Source organism: Arvicola amphibius, chromosome 8 (genome assembly GCF_903992535.2).
Source record: "Arvicola amphibius chromosome 8, mArvAmp1.2, whole genome shotgun sequence".
Taxonomy (NCBI): Eukaryota; Metazoa; Chordata; class Mammalia; order Rodentia; family Cricetidae; genus Arvicola; species Arvicola amphibius.
The window spans coordinates 6,274,406-6,292,408 of NC_052054.1; the positions used below are offsets into that span (position 1 = coordinate 6,274,406).

Sequence of the window (18,003 nt, forward strand, 5' to 3'; positions counted from 1 at the left end):
TAACGAGAGCAGCAGGTTAAGTCAACTGTGGTCAAAGTCATGCTCAGTTTTTGTTTTTTAGACAGCACAGTGCTTAACGTGGAAGCCGTTCACTGCTCGTCATTGAGGAATCTGCTCTTTTTCTGTGTCACAGTTCCAAAGTCAATGCTGGGGACCCCTGATCAGGAGTCACAGAGGGCTGAATCAAGTCTAGAGGCAGGCTATGAAAGAGCCTTAAAATGAAACAATCAATGAATGAAATTAATGTCACAAGAATAAGTACTATGTTCAGTTGGGAACCTATGAGATCGATACTGGAAAGAGTATGACAGTTTTAATGATATTACTAGTGACAACAGCTAAGTTTTATGTCTCATTTAATAGTTTACAAGTCAATTTAAGTTGAATTGTTATTGTCAAAAGGTAACTTCAGGAAAGCAGTGGGGCTGGTTTTAAAGGAAGTAGCAAGGGGTTGCTAAGCAGAACGGAGGCACAACTCAATTTAAGAGCAAAGGCAAACAGACAACACCACATAAAAATACATCACAAATGGGCAATTGGGCTTAAACAGAAAGTTCTCAAAAGTGACCAAGAGGCAAATGAAGAAATAGTCAACATCCCCTTCACCATGGAACAGAAGTAAAGACGACAGGAGAAATCACTTCATGGCAGTTGGAACGGTACTGCTGAAGACGAAGGATATTAGGAGGAGCTGGTGGGAAGGTAGAGAGAAGGGAGCTAATAACTCATTATCACACAGTGTTTTTGGGAATGCAATCAGTCCACTACTGCAGAAAATATTATGGAGGTTCCTCAAAACATTACAAAGAGGGTCAGCAGATGGCTCGGTGGGGGATGCCCTTCCTCAAGCCTGACAGCTTGAACCCATGGTGGCGGAGCGTGAAACACATTTTCCAAAGAGGCATCTGAAGTCCTCCCATTCACAATTGCCACCACGCGGTGAATGAATGAAGAAGCTACGGTATACGCACCCCGGAGAAAAGACAGCATCCTCACAAATGTGCGGGTCAAGCTGGACAGGTACAGTTAGAAGGAGGAGATGTAGCCCTTATCTCTCACTTTGAGCAACACTCAACTCCGAATGATAGAGGAGAAGTGTGCAATAGGTTTGAACTCATTGGCAGAGAAAGGGCTTTCTGAACAGTACCATGGTAGCACAGGCACCAAATCCAACAATTTGAGACTAATTTTCTATATGGCAAAGGACACCATCACTCAAGCAAAAAGGAATTCACAGAATGGGAAGTAATCTGACAAAGGGTTAGTATACAGAATTCATAAAAACTAAAAAAAAAAATCACCTAAACAAACAACCAAATTTAAAAAAAATGGGGCACAGAATTAAACAGAGAGTTCTCAAAAAGTGAAATTCTTATGGTTGAAAAACATTTTTAAAAAATGTTCAACCTCTTAGCCATTATGGAAATGCTAATTAAAATTATTTTGAGATTTTATTCTACCCTAGTCAAAATGTCTAAAATTAAACAATCAATCAAACAAACAAAAATCCCCAATGTGTGGATGCGAGGAAGAGGAACAGCTAGTCTCCGTGGCTGGGAGAGTAAGCTGCTGCAGCCAGTGTGGAACTCAGTGTAAGGAGGTCTCTAAGAAGCTAAAGACAGGTCCTACCACATGGCCCAGCCACAGCAAGCTGGCATACACCTAAAAGACTTCATATTCTAGTATGGAGGAACCTGCTCATCCATGTTCATTGTTGCTCTGCTCACAATAAATAGAAAATGCAAAGACCTAGATATTTATCAAATGATGAATGGATAATGAAACTGTAGTATGTTTATACAAAAGAATATTATTAAGCTATTAAGAGAAATGAAACTATGAAACTGGCAAAAAAATGGATGGAACTGGAAACCATCATTCTGAGTGAGGTAATCCAGACCTAGAAAGGCAAACACCGTAGTTTCTCTCAGTTATGGACATCATCTTTGAACCTTCAGGTGCCTATGCTCTATTTGAAATACTCACAGAGGCCAGAGAATTGCTCATGAGCCATGGGAAGAGGCTTTGGAGGAAAGACAATACAGTGGTATAAAGGGTTAAAAGGAAACAATGGAACAGGAAAGGTTAAACTAGGGTGGGGGCAGTGAGGTTGTGGTAACTGAGATAATTTGGGGAGGAATAACTAACATTAAAACCTTTTGAAAAAGTAAGATGGAAACCTACCACTGTAGACAGAGAAACAGACAGACAGACAGACAGACACACATACATACACACAGAGTGTGAGAGAGAGACAGAGACAGAGACGGAAAGACACAGAGAGAAGTAACATTGAGTTACCCTATGACAGGACACAAGTAGATACAAACACAGCAGTCCTACAAGCCATCTTGTACAATCGTATTGGTGATATTGGATTTATGCTAGCAATAGCCTGATTCTGCACAAAGACTAACTCATGAGAACTTCAACAAATCTTCATCACAGACAATCCTAATATCATCCCCCTCATAGGACTCCTCATTGCAGCTACAGGACAATCAGCTCAATTTGGCCTTCATCCATGACTTCCTTCAGCCTTAGAAGGGCCAACCCCTGTATCTGCACTCCTTCACTCGAGCACTTTAGTTGTAGCGGGAGTATTTCTACTAATCCGATCCCACCCCCTTATCTCTAATAACAGTACAGTCTTAACAACCAGAATATGCTTAGGGCAGTTACTACCCTATTTACAGCAATCTGTGCACTTACCCAAAATGATATTAAAAAAAATTGTAGCATTTTCAACATCAAGCCAATTAGGCCTCATAATAGTCACCTTAGGTATTGATCAGCCCCATCTAGCTTTTCTACACATCTGTACACACGCATTCTTTAAAGCTATGATATTTATGTGCTCCGGATCCATGATTCACAGCCTTAATGACCAACAAGACATTCGAAAAATAGGAGGCCTGGCCATACCATTCACATCCTCATGCCTAATAATTGGCAGCCTAGCCCTTACAGGAACACCCTTGCTCACAGGCTTCTACTCCAAAGACTTAATCATCGAAGCCGCTAACACCTGCTATACCAACGCCTGAGCCCTCTTAGTTACACTAGTAGCCACCTCAATAACAGCCATTTACAACATGCGAATTATTTACTTTGTTTTAATAACTAAACCCTGCTTCCCTTCCCCAATTATTATTAATGAAAATAACTCCCTATTAATTAACCCAATCAAACCCCTAGCATTAGGAATTATCATAGCAGGGTTCTTCATCTCATACAACATCCCACCTACAAGTATCCAAGTAATAACTATGTCTTTATATCTAAAAACTACAGCTCTAATAGTAACCACTGTAGGATTTGCGATCACATTAGAACTCAATAATTTAACTAACAATCTTTTACCAACAAAACCCTCACCTACTAATTCATTTTCGACCTCTCTAGGTTATTTCCCAAAAATTATACACCTACTGCTTCCTCTAAAAACACTTAATATGAGCTTTAAGACAGCCTGAACTCTTCTAGACTTAATCTGACTAGAAAAAGCTATCCCAAAAGTCACTTCTATCCTCCGTACACACAGCTCTTCAACCCTCAGCACCCGAAAAGGAATAGTTAAAATATATTTCCTCTCGTTTCTAATTACACTACTAGATAACACAAGTTAATAAATGAAAAGCCGGGTGTCATAAATGGGTTACTTCTTTTGGAGCGGTTGGTCTATGAAGTACCAAAGAACCCTAAACATTATAGGTGTCACCAAAGCTGTTGATTACCCTCCAGAAATTTATGGTAAGACCCTATTACTAAAGGCACCACATACTTGAGTCTTTGAACGTGGGGACATCGAGCTGGTGAACACCTGGCAGCTCCAGCCCTACTGGCTACTTCTTACAGGGCAGGAGAAGCTATCTGTGCTGCTAGGGGACAGTAACCACCAATCTTTCCCACGTGTGAACCTTACACACTCCAATGGTGGACTGGCAAGACATGCCCACTGATGCAATCGTGCACGAATGCCACAGGAGCAACCAACCACTTTCTCATTGGCTTTAGGGCTGGCTCCACAAGATGAAGCCCATACCCGGAACCATTCTTGGGACCAAGAACCTATAACTAGATGGGTCATATGTCCTAGGGAAGAACCTACTGTTATTCTAATAAATAGACTTAGCATTCAGATGGCTCTAAGGACTCACTATTATAATCACAGGTTAATGCTTCACTCAACTCTCATCAGAGAAGCTCCTGCTTACAGTAGATGGTGATTAACACAGGAACCCACAACTGGCCAAAATGCAGAAAATGAGAGACTGTAGAATCTTCAGCTCTAAACGGAACATATGAACTACACCCCACCTCCCGAGGCTCAGGGATCTCTGAGGAAGAGTGAGAAGACTATAAGCATCAGAGGTGGGAGGAGACTACAGGAGAATTGTGTGGTCTTAGCTCAGCAGGGCAGCCGCAGCTATAAACTCACAGGAGCAGTGACTGCACGGCCGAGACCCATACAAGTCCAAGCCAGACCAACCAAATGCCAGCATGGAGAGTGGGGTGGGAGCTAAACCCTCTACAAATCTATAAAATACCCATTTTATTATCGATAAAATCTTCTAAATGTAAATATATATATAAAAGAAACAAACATGATTCTGTTCAACCACAAAGGTGTGAAATTGTGCTGTGTGTAACAGTGGAGCCATTGAGGACACGATGGGAGGTAAAATCCACCAGACACTGAGGGCCAGGTACCATACAATCTCACTACTGCGTAGACTCTGAAAGACTGCTACCCCGGAAACCAGGAGCACGTCAGTGATCAGGAGGCCGGGAGTATGGAAGGGATGCACAGAGAACTGTGAACGGTCAGGAAGCTAGTAGTGACAGAGGAGAGGGCTCTGGTGTTCTACCACACAGCAGGGGACTGTACAGAGGACGACAAAACATTGCACACTTAAGCAGCGAAAGAAAGGACTGTTTCCATTTTCTGGGCATAGACGAAGATGGAGTTGATGCTCTCACTGTGGAGAAATGGCCAAGGTTTGAGTAGGCAGACACAATAGGCTTGCTGATCCTGCTTTGAATGTTACACAGTGTATACATGTATAAACATCACCTATGTTCCACAAAACATGCAATTACTGTGTACACATTAGGGGTGAATATGATCAAATAAATATATTAATAAAATATTTTTATAAGTAAAGAAAGAGAGGATCTTGAAAAACTGTGACGCTTTCATCTTTTTAGAGCTTTGAACAGTCAAGAGAACACATGAAGTGAACTCGACTCCATGACAGACTAAATGATGCACAGCTTCTCCACTTTCAGAAAAACCATTTCTGGAAAATCATGATCAAAATGACAGCATTTTATGTGAAATTTCTCTCAAGTAAACCGTACTTGCTTAATTTGGTGGGGTTTAGAATCTTTAGTATGGCTGCTGTGAGCTTGAGAAGATGGGTGAGCGGCTGGGGAGCCAGGTGCTTTCGTTCTGACACAGCACCGCCTCATCATTGCTGAGTGAGTCTCAGAACAGTGGCGTGTCAGGCTACGACTCAGGGAACCTCCACGGTCAAACATCGTCATGCTTGGTGTTTAACCCGGGCCCCTGGCGCTTGCCTCTATCAGACAAGGGGACCATGAAGACTGGGTGGGGCTTTCGAGTCTCACAAATAAGCTGTGAAGAGGCTTCCCTGAGGAAAAACCCGCTAGGTGCTCCTAAATTCTCGCCACAGTCTCGGCCAAGCCTTGAGGCTTTGTCTGTAAGGGAGGCCGCGATGTCAAGGCAGAACTTGGGGCTGCCTAAGCTAGAGCAACAGGGGAATCCCCAGGCTCACCCAGCACCACTCCCCACGTTGTCACAGGGATCTACACCGGGTTTCGGAAGAAGCTGCGATTTTCAATTGTTGGAAAATGCTATGACTTTCCTTTTCAGAAGAAAAGGCGTGGAGATTTTAACACAAATGAAATTTTCAGTGATTTCTCTCTCTTGGCGCCCTGCAAGTCAGTCAAAAGGCATGGTGGTAGACTAGCTTTGCTACCAAATAACGAGTATGACGGGGAAAATATTGTGTCAGTTCGAGAATTCTGTCTGATTTTGCGCTCATCCAGCCAGACACTAGATAGTAATAAGAAAACTAAGCTTAATTCGAAATGGAATTTTTTACAGTGACAGGCATGGAGACGTATCCCCTACCAGCACAGATGGCAGAAAAATGCTTAGTGATTCTTTTTTTCAGACCTCATGTCATGCTGTGGGAAGATATGGCTGAAATAAATACATTTTATTTTGCTTTGTGACATTTTCCCATATGATTTAATTATAGAGAAGGGCACATAAGAGAGGCTTGCTATTAAGTGGGCCCATTATATGCTCAAGAGCAAACTCACATCTTTTGTCGCGAGCACATTTTAGGACATATATCGTGTACGCCATGTAAATAATATGACATTTGGTTGCAGTCAATTTGCTTGATGTGTTTTGCCCGAAGGAACAGGTGATCCAAAGTTTAATCTGCCCCTTGTCTGCCTATTCTTAATAACTTGGCACAGCGAGCAGTTTGGGGATATCAATACACCAATTAACAAAATAATTCTTTCACTGACGCTGAAATAAATGGTTGATTCTAATTTACATTTTTGTTGTTGTCGTGGTTGTTATGAGGGCAAATGGAACAAACAAAGCCGTCAGGAAGGACAGCGGGGAGAAGACAGGAGCCACTGATGCCCTGGCAGATGCTGGGGAAATCAGCACAAAACGCTCTCACATGGCCCTGGCAGGGCAGGGGTGCCCGGGAACCCACTGCAGCCGCGGTGACCAAGGCCCCAGTGCCACCCACACAGGCGTTTCTTATACATTCTGTTTATGTTGCAATCAAATCAAATCAAGGCAGTTTGCTAGCAAAACCAGGAAAAGCTTCAGACAAGAACACTGTGTTGCATTGGAGCCGTCCCTCCTTCCCCAGTAATTCTGGACTTAACAGAGTTGATAAAAGTTAGCTGTGGGGGGCTGCTGATGCAGAGACCCCCTCACCCCAGCCAAACGCCCACTCTCGTCCCCTCAGTTTCCTAGCACTCCCCATCCGCTCTCCTGGGCTCTGCAGGACTCTGCCCTCTCTTTCCTATCAGCTGAGCTTTGCTGTGCTGAGCTGTGCTGGCTAGCTTTACGTCAGTGTGACACAAGTCAGAGTCACCAGAGGGGAGGGAATCTCCACTGAGCAAATGCCTCCATAAGGTCAGGCTGTAGGCAGGTCTGTAGGGCATTTTCTTAGTGATTGATGGAGGAGGGTCCAGCCCATGGTGGTGGTGCCATCCCTGGGCAGATGGTCTGGGGTTCTTTAAGAAAGCAGGCTGAGTAAGTCATGAGGAGCAAGCCAGTAAGCAGCTCCCCTCATGGCCTCTGCAGCAGCTCCTGCCCCCAGGTTCCCGATGGAGAGTTCCTGTCCTGACCTCCTTCGATGATGAACTACAATGAGGACGTGTAAGGCAAACCCTCTCCTCCTCAGGTTACTTTTGGTCAAGCCTTGAAGCCTGGATTCTGACCGCCTGAGGATCACCTGCACTGGACCTGAAGCTCCTTATCTGTAGTCCTTAGCTGCTCTTCCTGCCAGAGCAGCCCCTCAGGGATGCAGGGTTCCGGAGTCATGATACGTTTACCCCATGGGAAAGCAGCAACCTTAAGATTTAGGCTTTGTCCTATTTAGGATGCATTGTTGGAATCCAGTACCACCAAGCAGCTTGTATATCGATGATGGATGGCCGCCTGAGCAAGACACTCCCTGCCAGCTCTTCGTCAGTGTACCGTGGTGTGATCCCTGGTTCCGCCAAGCTCTCCCGTGGTGAGAGCTGGTCATTCCTCTCCTCTACCCACCAGTGTCCTAGTAATGGCCCCTGGTCACACACAGGGAGCTACCGAGCCAGTGCTTCTGAGCAAGCCATGCCCTCCTCGTCTTAGTGTCAACCCTCTGCTGTCCCCAGCCTGGGCTGCTTAGGGTGCGTTCTCTAGAAGTCCTCCAGACATTTCATAGCTCCCGTCCGAATGTTCCATGTGAGCGTGAGACTCTTGCCATAGAGCACAGGAGCACACTCAGCCGTCATTGGCCCCTAGGAGGTTGTTGGCCCTTGGAGTTGGGGATGAGGGATCCTTACTTTGGTAACAAGTAGGGACCCCAGCTTGTGTTAGGCACCCAGAGATTTACCATGCTTTCTTTTGTCAGTTTTCTGTTGAGACTCACCATTGCAAACCCTTATCTCGCTAGGTTTATGACCTTGTCCTGAGCACACACTGCCTTAAGTCACCCCAAAGCTCTGTGGAAAGCAGGCTGACATCATGAGCCTAGCTGGGCCTAAAGCCACTCTGGGTTAGGTGAGGCTTGCTCTAGGTTCTCATCTCTAAACTTTATGACCCATCTATTTCCTTATGGTTTAGACAACAAGGAGGACAGGGGTCCCATGTGGACCAGAGGAACAGCAGAGTTGACCTGTGGTATTTGTGAACTGTGGGTTTTACAGTTCAGTACCAAGACCCCCACGGAGATGACTGGTCCTGGGACCTCGAGGGCAGCTCTGCTTTCCGGCCTTTGTGGACTCCTAACCCAAATAGGCAGCTAGGACATGTGCACTGAGACGGGGGAGCTTGGGCAAGGCTAAAATGGCATGGTCAGATCGCAGGATGCTTCTTAACTGGCTGGGGCAGGCAGAAACAGAGTGGGAGCGGTGATGACCACAGACAGCCCTGACACTTGATTCCGATATTTGGAGGGATCTGAGGTTTGAGGTTACTGGGGAGCGCTACCAATGGAAACAACACTATATTGTTGCTGTGACCCAGTTTCTGCCTCCCAAGCGCCTTCTCACAGTACGGCCCTCAGGATTTTTATAGACGTGTATTTTACATGGTTTTGGGGTTTTTTTCTTTTTTAAGTATGGAACTTTACAATCAGGCGTGAGAACAGGCAAAGGAGAAGGAACACTCAGAAGTACCGCCCACTTCAGCGGTTTCTGCTCCTCTGGGAAAGGTGGTCTGAGATTCATGGCAACTTGAAAAATAAGCCACAGCATCTATTCGACACTAAAATACAGTAGCACGGGTTTCAAAGACTAACCCATGTCTTTAAATCCCTTTTTCCTTGGAAAATTTAGTTCTGTGATTATTTACCAACCTTTGTGTTTTACAGTGGAAGACACTGTGCACACCAGAGGGAATCCAGGCTGAAGGCCCGCATCTATTTTGGTATAAACTCTCTCATAAAATTTGACATTTACTATCATACTAGAAACTCTTTTGAGCTATTCAGTTCTAAATTCACAAATGCAAAAGTGAAGCCCAGTAGAACAGCAACTAGAAAGCGCCGAGAGTCATGTTTTTATACCAAGGAAATCCTCAGTATTTAAACCCAGTTAAACACTGGCGCCCATGAGAAAGTTGTAGGCTTGCAAGAAGGGTGGACATGGCTGGACATCCCTGGCTGGGAACTGCTAGCCACGCGGTGGTGGGTGTGCCTAGGGCAGATCCAATTATTTCACAGGAAGGAAGCCGGGTCCTTACTCCTCACGTCCCTGGCTTGAGTCGCTGCTGTGCTGCTTGTGTGACCAGGCTTGTGCTCCTGTCCTGGAGGAACCCGTCACGGCTGAGCTCAGCTAGCCCTGTAGGTCCAGTTCATCTGGCTGTGTTTGTGCTCTGTGTAGGCCACCTGCCGGCTATCAAGTCTCTATCCCCACTGCTTTTCAAACTCTAGTTTCTGTGTTTATGTTAGAGAAATCCCTGCCCTGCTTTGATAGAATTTTGACTGCTGGCTAACTCTGGCTAACTCTGGGGTCTGGTCCCAGGAACCTTGCCTGGCTGCAGTCCTGTTGCCTTGATCTCAGCCCAGGAGACACCTCAGCAACACTCGCAACAGGCTGAGCTCCAGATGGCATTCTGGAGCATCTGTGGGCCAGGCAATGGGAATGTCTCAGCCCTGGTAGCATGAATCAAGGACCTTCTGAGGTAAGCAATGTCCTCTCCGCTGATACCATGTCTCTTCTCCTGTGGCACAGGGGGTTGGGGTTACCATATGAGTGGGAACGGAGTCAGCAGCAGAACTTTGGAAATTTCTCATGTGATTTCAATATGCAGTTAAGATTGAGAACCACAGTCCTACTGAAGTCTGGATCTATCTCTGGAGCTACCCTGAAGAAAAGGCTGGATCCCAACATCACCTGTCACTTCTTCCTAACTGTCCTTTCCCAGCCGTGGTTCCTTTGTGTTGGTCAGCGCCTGCTAAGATGTGGCTCTCCTGTCTGGGACAGACTCCAGCAGCTGGCCAGCATCTGGCCAGCATCTGCTAGCTTTCTCTCATTTCAGCCCATGTGGTAGAAATTCCAGCAGGCTTCACTCCCAACTACAAGAGATGTGTAGTCCTGTTGGAGCTTTGCCTTTCTCCCAGGAACGTGCTTGCACTTGACCCTCCCACGTATATGCTCTCTGGCAGGGAAGCATCCAGGCTGTTGCAGTCGAAAGATTCTGACTTATTTATAATTACACGGCGCTAATAGAGGGGATGTAACTGTTATGGCCAAAGCAAACATGTGCATACAGTTTTCATTTCTTCCTGAGTTCCAAGTTAGTAGCTTAGGTTTTGAGTCCCTTATAGTGGTGTGGGAGGTCCTTTCATCTATGTGTTGCTTTTATTGGTTAATGAATAAAGAAACTGGCTTGGCCTGATAAGGTTGAACAGAGGCAGGGAGAAGCTAGGCTGAATGATGGGAGAAAGAAGGGTGGAGTCAGGGAGATGTCGTGGAGCCACCACCAGAGATAGATGTGCTGAAACTTTGCTGGTAGGCCACGACCTCGTGGTGATATACAAATTAATAGGAATGGATTAAATTAATATGTAAGAGTTAGCCAATAAGAAGCTAGAGCTAATGGGCCAAGCAGTGATTTAATTAATACAGTTTCTATGTGATTATTTTGGGCCTAAGCAGCTGGGAACCAACAAATAGCACCCTCCTCCAACAATGTAGCTCTAGGTGACTTCTATGGGAATGCCAGGTAGTACTAGCTATTTGTCACCCAGGTATAGAGGCCCTCATTCCCAACTGGTATAAGAGGCCACACAAGGCAAATCAGAGAATAAGATGCAGACCTTGCTAAACAACTTCTTAGCCATGAGGGTATTGATGGGCCAGGGCACACACTAAGATGAATGGACAGCCTACTTTAAGATGGTATTGTTCAGAAGTGTCTATACAAACCTACAAAATAGACATGCACATGCAAAATACAAGCTGTGAAATTGTTACATGTACATACCCATAGGAAGGAATATATTTAGTTTTTGTGGATAGGTTTATCTGTATTTCCCAACAGGCAATGTTCTCCAAGGGATGGAATTAACTGGAAAAATTGTCAAAAAAAAATCAGCAAAAACCAAAAATAGTACAACTAGTGCCTGAAAAATTGAAAGTAAACAAACCAAAAAAGCCTGTTATCAAAAAGAGACCAAAGCAACATAGTCTCTAATATATTTTAATATTCACACTTATGCCTGTAGTTAAGTATAATCCTCTCCCTTCATCAAGGAAACTTTGTAACAGAGACCATTACAGAAAACTACAACCAATCAAATTACAGAGTTGTGGAGCCAAGTCCTAATGGATACATCTACAAAACACTCCTGTACTAAGGTTCAGAGAACACTGTGGAAGAGGAGGTGGAAAAACTAAGAGCCAGAGGATCAGGGAGATTGCCGTGAGATGTGACTCCTAGGATGTGAGGAGGGGCACCCATAACATAAGGTCTCACCAACATGAGTGCCTATCCATGAGCTGAGCTGGGACAACAACAGACAGGCTAATGTGGATTCAGTGGGTGAAGGGGGCAGAGCTCAGGAGGCTTAAAGCCTAGAGGAAGAAATGCAGGCTACTAAAGAATTCTGAGAGCTGCAGAAAGTCTCCCCCAGGGAAGAGAACATCAACTGGTTATTCAATATAAAATGGTCAGCCCTGAAAACATACAGACAATAACATTATACAGACTAATCGGGTTATGTGTGTGTATACACACACACACACACACACACACACACACACACACACACACACACGTAACAATAAATACTGAAAAACAAGGCCATGAATTTGAAAGAGAGCAAGGAGGGGTATAGGGTATAGGGAGGGCTTGGAGGAGGAAAGGAACGGGGAAGTGACATAATTATGTTATAACCTCAAAAACAAAGAAACAACTGAAAAAAAGATTGCTTGTGTGACCCATGTGGGAAAGAGTAATTTCATGGCGGGGGAGATACCAACCCGACACCAAGGACAACGGAAGTCAGACCAAGGGTCAGAACAAATTTGGGATGACCTAGAGCTCGGAGACATCATCAGGATGCAAAGCAATGATGTGTGGTGTCCATTCTAAGATGTGGGTGCCCTGGAGTACCCTTTAGGGCCCCTCTCAGCCTCCCCTGGTGAGGACACAAGATGATCTCCAGGAAGGCCCCGGCAGGACGCTTAGACGCTTCATCAAGGGAAGGAAGAAAACTAAAGCGGGCTTTTGTGGTGGGAAGTCCGCCCAGGAGGAAGTCTGCTCCCGGAGGCCCCGGGGAGATGAGCTGAACACAGAGATTCTTCCCAGCAGTTTTCGGGTTCAGCGTCTCTGAATCGGGGTTGGAAAACTGGAAGGAGAATTGAGTTACGGGCAAAGTAACTGTTTTACTTAGTCATTAAAATGTCCAACTTTCCTATGTGATGTCCATACTGTGTGTGTGTGGCAAACCCAAGCTTCTACGCAACATACTTTGTTAAAATTTGCTACAAAGCATTGGAATTTATTAATTAATCAAGGTATTTTCATGAGTACAGTATATGAAGTAGAAAAAAGAAGTTATTCACCTACAGATCAAGACCTCCAGTATTTTTGGTCCTGGTGACTTGTGAAACCGTGTGAAAATGAAAACAAACAGGTTTGTGCTTGTTCTGTGGTGAACCATCTATCTTGGATGCACTCGATGGGGTGACCTTAAATGTAGATGGTACGCTGAGTGGGATGTTATTGTTTAGTCTGAACGTCTTGAAGGAGATGGAGCTTTGTTACTAACATATATTTTCATGATAGTTTCCTGATTATTAAAATGCCGCAGAATCTTTAGTAAGTTTTCTGGAGACAGTGATGCTGTCTCCGTCAGGACTCTCATCAGGTCACAGTGTCGCTAAGCACTGGCGGTGACAAGGCAGAGGACTAGAGCTGCACAGTGATTCCTTTACCTGAGTCCTGAGGCGCAGCTGCCGTGAGACGGAACTAAGGATCTGGAAAGGCCCCCCCAACGCCCTGCAGGACCAAGCAGGGCTGTCTCTGAGAGCATCAGGACAAAGCAGAGGAGGAACCTCAGGCCACGGCAGGGACAGAGCTACCAGAAGCGGGAGGGAAGTCTTCGCTCCTGCCAGGAAAGCCCTCGGAGTTTGCTTCTGGACTCCTTCCACATACTTGAGCATGCCTTCAGAATACTGCTGATGCACAGACTCCAGAGAACAGTTAATATTCTTGGTTTTGTAGAAAAACCTAGGAAGGCTGAATAATTTGATCAATGTCACCACTGACCTTACAAAAGCAAATAAGATCATTTATGGAAAGAACTTAACAGAATGCTTATTATGTTAAACACTGACCACAGGCTGAGGCGGAAGAGAGCAGAGAGACAACCGCAGAGGCCCGAGAGCTATAACTCGACAGTAAACACCAGTGCTCTTTAAAAACCATATAGATGCAATCATAATAAGCACCAGCAGACCCTCCTTTGGATACATTAAATTCATTTTTTTTTTTACAGAGACAATAATGACATTTAAAACCCCACCCAAATGCCAGAAAGATGTGGAAGTTACACCTCAGAAAATGCATCCTCGGTGGGAGACAGCTCAGTGGGTAAGGTACCTGCCCTGAGGTGAGCACAGCTGAGCATGGTAGCTTCTGAAGCTCAGTTTGATGGGAGGAAGAGAAAGGAAAACCCACAGAAGCCCGTGAGCCTGCTGGCTGGCCGAAGCCAGAGGAAAGTGAGAAGACACGGGGTGCGGACAGACACCTGAAGTTGTCCTCTGAGGCCCACAGCCACACTCACATATGTGAACACACAGCATACGTGCACACAAAGACAAGAGGAAATAAAGAGGCTCAGAGAAGGTAACTAAACTGCCTGAAGTCGTACAGGGGTGAGGTGTGTGAGTGGGCCCCAGTTCTCTGTTCTCGGGAGGCCCAGCATTTAAAGAGGCTACTCTGCCTCCCAGCTTCCAGGGAGGAGGTGGCGAGGTTTCTTAATAGACCCACTGCTTTGCTGTGACTGCAAACTGGGCTTCTACGCCAACACTGGAGACAGGTTCCCACTTCCAGCCCCAGAGGCTGGGTCTGCTGCCCATGAACAGGCGTCTGCACGCCCAGGACACATAGCTTCCTAATAAGATGCAATTCAGAACTGCGTCTTTAAGTTGCCTTAAAACTGTGGTGCCATAGATACGCGATGAGATTCGGGGTTATGTGGCTGCTACCTCTCTTCAATTTAAAAACCATTTTAAAATACAAGTTTCAAAAGTTTTCATTGCCAGGAGTTTAATTCCGATTCACAAACGGGCTCCTGTAGCTTTCACTGATACACTTCCAGCTGTAATTTATATTCCTGACTCCTCTCTCTCAGGTTTTATGGCTCTTGGCTATTTGCATAAGAAGAGGAGCTTTGATCTTTAAGGGTTCATCAGCTCAAACAGCTCATTCCAGTAGGAAGGTGCTAGTCATGATGGGTGGAAGGGGCTTAGCGGTCCAGGTCAGCCTGGCAGGCAGCTGCTGAAGCCCTCCCTCTCTAGCTGGCTCCCCTGGATGTCTCTGTAATTCTCCACTCTGACTGCTCCCACACAGCCAGTGTTTCATGCTACTGTGGTGAGGGGACACAGGCGAGGCCAGCCAGGCTTCTCCTTGGGACGTGACACAGAAGGTAGTAAGCACTTCTGTACAGAGTGAGGAACCCATAAAAGCATAGGTGCAAGCACTCAAATGTTTTGTCCAGCCCTTCCTAGCCACTATAATTGTTTCCGTGAGTTTGTAGGTCAGTCTGCCTGACTGCTAATATCCAGGTGTTGTCAACCAAGGAGCAAATTCTACTCCACTGGTCCTGTTCCCACGTGTCATCTGACATTCAGGAAGAGCCGACATGGTAAATCACAAAGGGACCCAAACCAGGGGGACAGAACACGGGGGACTAATGGACTACCCCAAGCTAGCAACCTGCGAAAGCAGAGTTGGGCTGTATCTTTTCTCTTTATTAGGAGAGATTGCGGTTTACTGAGCTTTCAGATGACTGTTCCTGTACTGTCAAGGAGGGGCAGGAGAGTCTTTGCTAGGGCAGTGGCTCCTTCAGTGACAGCTGGCATTCCCAACAACTGCGCTGGCGGCTGAGGTTTAGTCATGCTCCCGGAGACTGGCCTTCCAGAGGGAGAACTTTCCCAGGCTGGTCAGGAAGGAGTAGAAGAGTAGAAGAGGCGACACAAGAGAGAGGCACAGACAGATGGGGCTGCTCCAGAGGAGGGGCTGTGTGGTTCCCACTCCAGCGAAGCTGCCAAAGGGGGCAAAGTCGTGGAGCAGGCTACAGCCCTGCCGTGGATTCCTGAGGGGTGCTACCACAAGCTGTGCCACAGAGAACAGAGCCCTCCCAATGGCCGGCTCTCTAGAGAGGAGCTAGTAAATAAAAAGGGTAGAATGTAGCTTAGAAAGCCACTCCAGTAACAGGGTGGTGGGCGAATCACTTCCCTTCTGCTACCAGCAAACCCCTGACTTAATTCCGGGAGCCCATGAACATCACATACATGTGGCAGAAGGAACTGCATTCCTATGTACATCATGGCCCTTAGATGCTGAGAATCATCCAGGAGGCGCTAATCATCCCGTGGGCCTTACAATGGGGGAAAGAAAATGAGGTCTAAAGGAAGCTCTGGGGCCAGCTCTGCTGCTGGAGGGAGGCTGTGCAGGGAGCAGATGAGATGGCAGGCTAGGACGGATGTGTACCTTCTCCCAGGGTTCCGGCCTGTGCTGGACAGCTGGATTCCAGAGACAGAGGATAATACAATATGTGGGTTCTGTTTGAGGCTCCCTGCTTTGTAAGTTACTGTGAGATAATGCTTTTGTACACGATAAAGATTTGTTACTCGTATTGGTTTAATAAAATGCTGATTGGCCAGTAGCCAGGCAGGAAGTACAGATGGGGAAACCAGAATAAGAGAACTCTGGGAAGAGGAAAGACAGAGACCAGTCACCAGTAGATGCAGAGGAAGCAGGATGAGAATGCCTTACTGAGAAAAGGTACCAAGTCACATGGCTAAACATAGACAAGAATTGTGGGTGAATTTAAGTCATAAGAGCTAGTTAGTAGTAAGCCTTAATATAAATCTCTGTGTGTTTATTTGGAATTGAATGGCTGTGGGACCAAGCAGGACAGAAACTTGTGTATACAGTAAGTGTGTTAGACAACATTGGAAGAGTAACTGACGTGCTTGGGAGACTGCAGAGGGAGGGAACCCAGTGCACAGGAGTCCAGGCCCAGGGAGGGCATCACAGTGGAGGGTAGATCGAGGGGAAAACGTAAAGGTCTTGTGAATAGGCTCATGGGAGATCTTTCAGGATGAGGTAGAAGAGAACCCCAAGGTTCTCCCAGCTCTCTGCTGCCCACCCAGGTTGTGGGCAGATGCTGAGGAAAGGCAAGTGTGGAGGAAGAGGAGAAATTAGTCCCAAAGCCTTCGACTCTTGTATAAAGAAAATGAATTCAGTGTAGTTGTTGGTGTAAGGGAAGTTTGGAACAGAAACCTTAGACAGTGGCCTGAGAGTGGCTGATGGCTCCAGGGAGAAGAAACCACGGAGCCAAAAGATTACCAGGGCTCCAGGTGGAAGGGATATTCCCCAGAAGGCAGTCCAGATGTGTGACCAGAGTGTCACAGGAGAGCCTTGGCAAGGACATGGGGCCCTTTCAAGGACACAGAAAGAGGTCCCCAGAGAAAGAATGCTGGCCTTAAGTTGCAGAGAGTGGACGTGGAAGGGATGGGCTGCACAGAGGGGAGAAGGGAGGCAGCCTTGGAGCTGAGAAGCCACTCCACGGACCCACGTGTGGAGAGAAGATATGATGGTGAGGGGGAGGAAGAGGAGACAAGCGGATGGCGATGAGGGAACGGCCTTCCACTCTAATGGAGGTGTGGCAGGTCAGGGGTGCAGGGATGCCCCTCAGGGTCACAGTGGAATGACTGCATGGGAATTAGAATTGAGCTGGGAGACACAGGTCAGGTGTGTGTGTGTGTGTGTGTGTGTGTGTGTGTTTAATTAACTTCCTCATTGCTAGTGATTACAAATAGCCCACCAGATGGGTGTTCCTGTTGCAGGGCCTGGTCATGGCAGAGCACTTCAAAGGACTGTACTGATTAGAGGAAGGTCTCATGGGTTCTTGGTACCATGAGAAGTCTCTAATGTCACTTGGTTCAGTCTCTGGAGTTCTTAAGCGAGGAAGTCAGTGTAGGAAAACACCAAGAGCTTTGGGAATTTGGCATGCAAGAGAGAGAAGGGAAACACTGGACCCCAGAGGCTCTGGCTGGGAAAGCAAACTCATAAATCTGGGGGTAGCGGCTCTGTACCCTAGCTGACCCCTCTTTGCACATACATACAATACCCAATGCTTTCCTACATGCGTATGTGTGTATGTGAGCATGCACATGTGTGTGTGCATGCTAACTTCTTCCAGGTTAGTTAAGCACACCTATAAACCTAGCTTCTAGTAAGCTTTGAGCCTATCTGTTGGCAGCAGTAGCATGTCACATGTAGGACTATATGACATGGGGTCACATATACACACACAAGGCATGTGTTTCTACTGTGCTCGACCCATAAAGCACAGCTGTGCAAGTGACTGTTAGCTAAGAATAAATAACAAAAGCAGAGCATGTTGCTAAGAGGTAGAGTGCTTGTCTACCTGTGCAAGGCTCTGCGCTCACTCTCGACACTACTGAAAACAATAGAAAAGGAGGAAAACAACA

General features: G+C 46.2%; 1 protein-coding gene across 2 annotated transcripts in view; it reads right to left on the reverse strand.

The window, feature by feature from the left end:
• The window catches only part of Pacrg (parkin coregulated), a 460,392-nt gene that overhangs the window by 107,735 nt on the left and 334,654 nt on the right, over nucleotides 1-18,003 (reverse strand). The gene's annotated exons all lie outside the window — the stretch shown is intronic.